General features: G+C 35.3%; 1 long non-coding RNA gene across 2 annotated transcripts; it reads right to left on the minus strand.

The window, feature by feature from the left end:
• Window positions 1-3,584: 3,584 nt before the first annotated feature.
• On the minus strand, window positions 3,585-5,242 carry LOC110880560. Of its 2 annotated transcripts, none has more exons than XR_004870416.1 (2): window positions 5,207-5,242; window positions 3,585-3,811 (listed from the first exon to the last, which is right to left on the minus strand). It is a non-coding gene; the product is annotated as an uncharacterized LOC110880560 (long non-coding RNA). The 2 variants fall into 2 exon arrangements; XR_002559378.2 differs by lacking the exon at window positions 5,207-5,242 and adding an exon at window positions 3,935-4,041.
• Window positions 5,243-5,587: the final 345 nt, after the last annotated feature.

Here is a 5,587-nt window from a genome sequence, read left to right on the forward strand (position 1 = left end):
TTGTAAAAAAAGTTAAAAGTGTGAGAAAGGTGAGAAATATTGTGGAGATAACATGTGTCCTAAATCTAAATTAATTCAAAAGGGTAAACAAGTAATTTTATCATTAATTCAATTAATTAAAAGCTTCTCATAACCGCCACCTTAATTATAGGAACTGGATTTTTTTTAAAGATCTCTATAAACAACATTCAGCAAGTATATAATACCATTCAGCAAGTATATAACACCAGCAAGTATATAACACAATTCAACAAGTATATAACACCATTCAGTAAGTATATAACACCATTCAGTAAGTATATAACACCATTCAGCAAGTATATAACACCATTCAGTAAGTATATAACACCATTCATAGACTAAACATCTGATTAAAACATATTTTTTTCTCTATATAAGTATAGCTATATGGTACTCATATTAAAGATAAAAAAACGCTCGTTATTATGGTGTAAACTTTTTTTAAAAAGTTACGTATAAAAAGTTATTGACGTTTAAAAAAGACGGGAGGAAGTTACATGTGCATTAATGTTAGTTTCTTAATTTAAAAATGTTAAATTTACCTATATACCCTTAATCTAGAAAATTAATATGTTTAATAGTAAACATTATTTACAATTTTGTGATTATGATCTCAACCATTAGATCAAAGATCTAATGGTGTAGATTCTTTCTTACCTTTCTCACAGAAAACCTTTTTTTTACAGGAACCTCTAACTATATATATATATATATAGGGATCGGTTCAAATGAAAACTACCCCCAGTTGCGAGAACCGTAGGAACCACTCTCCACTAATCAGATAATGACACGTATGGACTATTATTTTAAAACCTAAAGGGTATTTTAGTAATTTACTCAATATGTCAAATCTACTCTCTCTCTCTTTCTTTAACGTCTTATCACAGACTTTTTCATCCACACACCCCAAAAAATGAAATTCATCTCTCTCTCTCTCTCTTAATATCATATGCCTTCATCTTTTCACCTTTCAAATTTGTGTGCATAAGGAATCAAACCCAAAACAAAACTCAAACCAAACACACACATCCAAACCAATCTGAGAGGTTTGAGAGATGAAGGACTAGCGGTGGTGGCATGGGACAGTGGAGAGCGACGGAAGAAGGACTGACGGTGGTGGCAGGGGACGGTGGAGAGCGGCGGTGAGTGGTGGAGGTGGTGGCGCCGGAGAGAGTGGCGGTTGGTGGTAAACAGTTGGATGCCATTGAGTGGTGATGAGAGAGATTAGTTGGTAGTAGAAATTAGGGATAAAGTCATCGGCCTTAGGTTTCTCGGTGGTGGAAGTTGTTAGATTCTCTGTTGAGATGTCTTCTGGTTGTTTGTGGATGGAGCTGTTGCTGGTGTGCTTTCCGGTTGGTCACCGATCTTCGTCGCCGCCGTCGTAGTCTCCGTCGCTATTGAAGAGGATGAGTTATATGCCCTTTTTTGCGATCTTCGCCGCCGTCATATATATATATCTCTCTCTCTCTCTCTCTCTTTGCTCACTCACCGTGGTGCAGTGGTGCGGATGATGTCGGTGGGTTTTATATTTCAGTCGGTGGTGCCGGTGGTCCCCGGTGGTGCCGATTGTCTTTTGTTTCATCCCGGTGGTGCCGGTGGTCCATGGTGGACCTCACCACTCTAATCTTTCTGTAAATCAATTCTCCGGTGACCCTTTAAGTTTTCCGGTGATAATTCTCCGGTGCCCCTTTCTATAAATCTTTGTGTAAAACATAAAGGGTTTGAATGGAGACTCCACTGTCATCAAGAAGAATCACAAGATCATCAAGTGAGTCTTCTGGTTTTTGTTCCCTGATCTTAAAAAATTGTGTTTTTATGATTAGAGAAGCAAGAGTTTTTTTTTTAATTTATTTTTTGGTAATCATAATCTGTTTTTTTTTTTTTTTTTTTTTTGAGAATTTTATCATCTGGGTTTTGTTTTTTGACTTCACAGCTGACAGTATGGTGGGGTTGTCTGACGACCCTGAGGTGATTTTTCACCGATGACCTTCACCGATGACCGGCAACTCATTTTGATGAGCCTGGCAACCTGAGGCAATCTCATTTTGAGAAATTTCTTGATTTATTTAAAGATGATGAAAATATTGGTGGGTTTTGTACCTTCTGTTTAAAGATGGTGAATTTTTTTTGGTGAAATGGGTATTGGCGTTGTGTATTGGATGTGTTATGCGTTTTCAAGTTGCTAGTAACTAGTTGACTGTTTTTGGATATTGAAAGCAATCGTGATTCTAGTTATAGAGTTATTTAGAGGTTACATTATCAGTTGACTGTTTGGGATATTGAAAGCAATCGTGTTCAGTTAGTTGTGTTGAAAACATTTGTGGTTCTTGGCGGTGCTAGTTCAAAATATTTTGTTTTCCGACAAATGATGACGATGGCGTGGCAAGGATGTGGAGGGTAGGTTTTTGACCCGCAACCCCGCTTTGTAGGCATGATATTTGGAAACTTTGAGCCAAACCCTGTTTTTTTCAAGATTCCACAAACGGTTTTTGATTTTTGTTGTCAGTTTTTATATTTCAGTCGATGATGATGATAAGTATCAACTTAGTCGTGATTGGTTGAGTTTGTTTGTTAAGCTTCTAAAAACGAGCCGTAAAAAAGGTTAAAACCTGAGTCGTGAAAAAAGTTTTAGACCCGAGTCGTAAAAAAAGTTTAAAACCGAGTCGTAAAAAAAGTTAAAAAACCGGGGCGTAAAAAAATAAACCGAGTCGTAAGAAAATTTTAAAACCGAATCGTAAAAAAATGTTTGTCATAAAAAAGTTATGCTGTAAAAAAAATTTTGCCGTAAAAAATGTTTGTCGTAAAAAAATGTTTGCCGTAAAAAAATGTTTGTTGTAAAAAAAAATTGCCATAAAAAATTTTTGTCGTGAAAAAATGTTTGTCGTAAAAAGATTTTTTTCGTAAAAACAAATGTTTGACGTAAAAAAAATTCGTAAACCCGGGCGTAAAAAAGTTTAAATTTTTTGGCATAAAAAAATTCGTAAACCGGGGGCGTAAAGAAATTTAAAACCGGGGGCGTAAAAATATGATTTGTAAAAAAATCTATAAAAATTTTGTTTTTTGTAAAAAAATCTGATTTGTTAAAAACTAATAACCAAATAAGACAAAAACACTTTTTCTAAAACAAAAATATTAATAACAAATAAGACAAAAAAAATAGCAAATTGACCAAATTACCCTTATGACAATAAAATACTAAAACATAACAAGACAAAAAGAATTAAATATTTGGTTTAATCACTTTTAATCTCAACCATCCATCTCAAAAGATCAATGGTGGAAAAGTGGTTCCTACAGTTTTCGCAACTGGGGTGGTTTTCATTTTAACCCATGTAATTTGGTTCAAAGAAGAACCAATCTCAGTTGCGAGGACCATAGGAACTCCTCTAACCCAATAGTATATTGACACCTCATTCAAACAAAAATTAATTTAAAAGGACAATTTCGTCTTTTTGTATTCTCGTCCCATCTTCTCTCTCTCTCTCTTTCTTTTCATAAAGATCTTAGTCAGATCTTGTGTTACGCCCTAACACGTTTTACCTTAAAAATGACGCAGCGGAAAAGAGCTTTAAAAATTTCCTTCCTTATTAACGACATTACTTTCGAGAAGGTTCCAAAAGCTAAAATGTTAAACGTTCTATAAAAGAATTCACAACATTCATACTAAAATTTCACATTTCTAGACGTTACATATTTCAACTATATGGTCGATCTATCCGTGCAATCCTTGCTCTTGACTCGATTTACGTCCGCTTCACCTCCTAAGTAGCAGAAGAAGTCCGTGTATCACCTGTGGGCGTCACATACAACTTAGCCATTAGTCAACGAAAACATCATATAACATTAAAACTCATATAATTAAGGATTGAATAACGTTTGACAATTTAACTTTAGTTCATCCAACTATCCTTACTCATCCTCTTATTCCGGGTTGGGCTTAAATTTCATAAGAATCCGATGTACTCATTCCTGCATTACATACCGACCTCAAACGCATAATTAGTAACGTTAAAATTCGAACATATCAATTCATGCATGTATACGTACTTACATACAAACAAACATACACATCTACATACACACATGCCTTTCCTACAACTTTACTTACGTGCATACCCTCATATATATCTTTACACATACATACATACACAACTACATACGTACATACCTTTCCTACATCTTTACATAATCATACAATATTTACATGGGACTTAGACTTTGATTTATAGCCCATAAACATCTAAGGATCGATCAAATCATGTTTAGAAAACCCGCCGTAGTCCACGGGTAACAAACCGAAGCCTACGATACATAAATCAACTTAAATAACAAGATTTCAGCTTTTGAGACTTGGGGAGGCCGTCGGCGACGGCCCTAGAGGCGTCGGCGACGGGCCTTGCCTTTACCCGTAGCCAGAAACACCCATAAACAGCTAAATAAGGCGTCTGGCAAAACTGATGTTGTTTTGTCGTTCGTACGCGCTAAAACGCGCATAACTTTTGAACCGTTTATCCGTTTAACCTCTCGTTTCTTCCTACATGCTTGTAAATTCACATTCTATCATATTAACTTAAAATCCTACCTCCGGATTAAGGAAATTCTTAACTTAGAATCCCACATTTAGGTACCATATTACTACATATTCTTTAGGATCCCACATTTAGGTACCATATTACTACATATTCTTTAAGATCCCACATTTAGGTACCATATTACTACATATTCTTTAGGATCCCACATTTAGGTACCATATTACTACATATTCTTTAGGATCCCACATTTAGGTACCATATTACTACATATTCTTTAGGATCCCACATTTAGGTACCATATTACTACATATTCTTTAGGATCCCACATTTAGGTACCATATTACTACATATTCTTTTATCTTTGGGGTGTTACACGTTATGGGTATTCGTGCATAAAAAGGTCTACGACATACAAAACCCTATACTCCTCACTTTCATACTTGACCAAAACATTACACCAATCGATTAGCTTGTTTCTAAACTACTTTTAAGATCGTTTGCCCAATATACCCATCAAGGGCGTTTTGGTCAACTTTATTCCCATCATTTACGACGAAGGACTTCATCACATATTTGATCTCAACATCATGTTTAATTAATTAAAACATTATATTACTTAAACAAACTAAGAAGTGATTACGGAAATCACTTACCTTGTGCATCCGTGTTCATACCCGCTTGCTTGCCTCATCTTGACCCGTTAGCCTTCCATGCTTGGTCCATGCTAGTGTGGTTCCTATTCTTTCATGCCGTCATGCCATAATAATGTTAGTATTCATGCTCATTCATATTAACACACATTTTCCAACTCTTATCTACATTGACTTTCACTAACACGCATACGACATGATTGGTCAACCACATAGTTTCAATATCCTTGAAATCTAAATTCGTTATCACACATAACACATAATTGATCTAACACATATTCCATGATCTCTCGATTCTTATATTTGTGTCAAAATGCCTAACCATGCTATGGATTCTCTGTTGACTTTCAGAAAGTCAACCTTCTAGCATATAACTTCCAATTT

Source organism: Helianthus annuus, chromosome 10 (genome assembly GCF_002127325.2).
Source record: "Helianthus annuus cultivar XRQ/B chromosome 10, HanXRQr2.0-SUNRISE, whole genome shotgun sequence".
Lineage (NCBI taxonomy): Eukaryota > Viridiplantae > Streptophyta > Magnoliopsida > Asterales > Asteraceae > Helianthus > Helianthus annuus.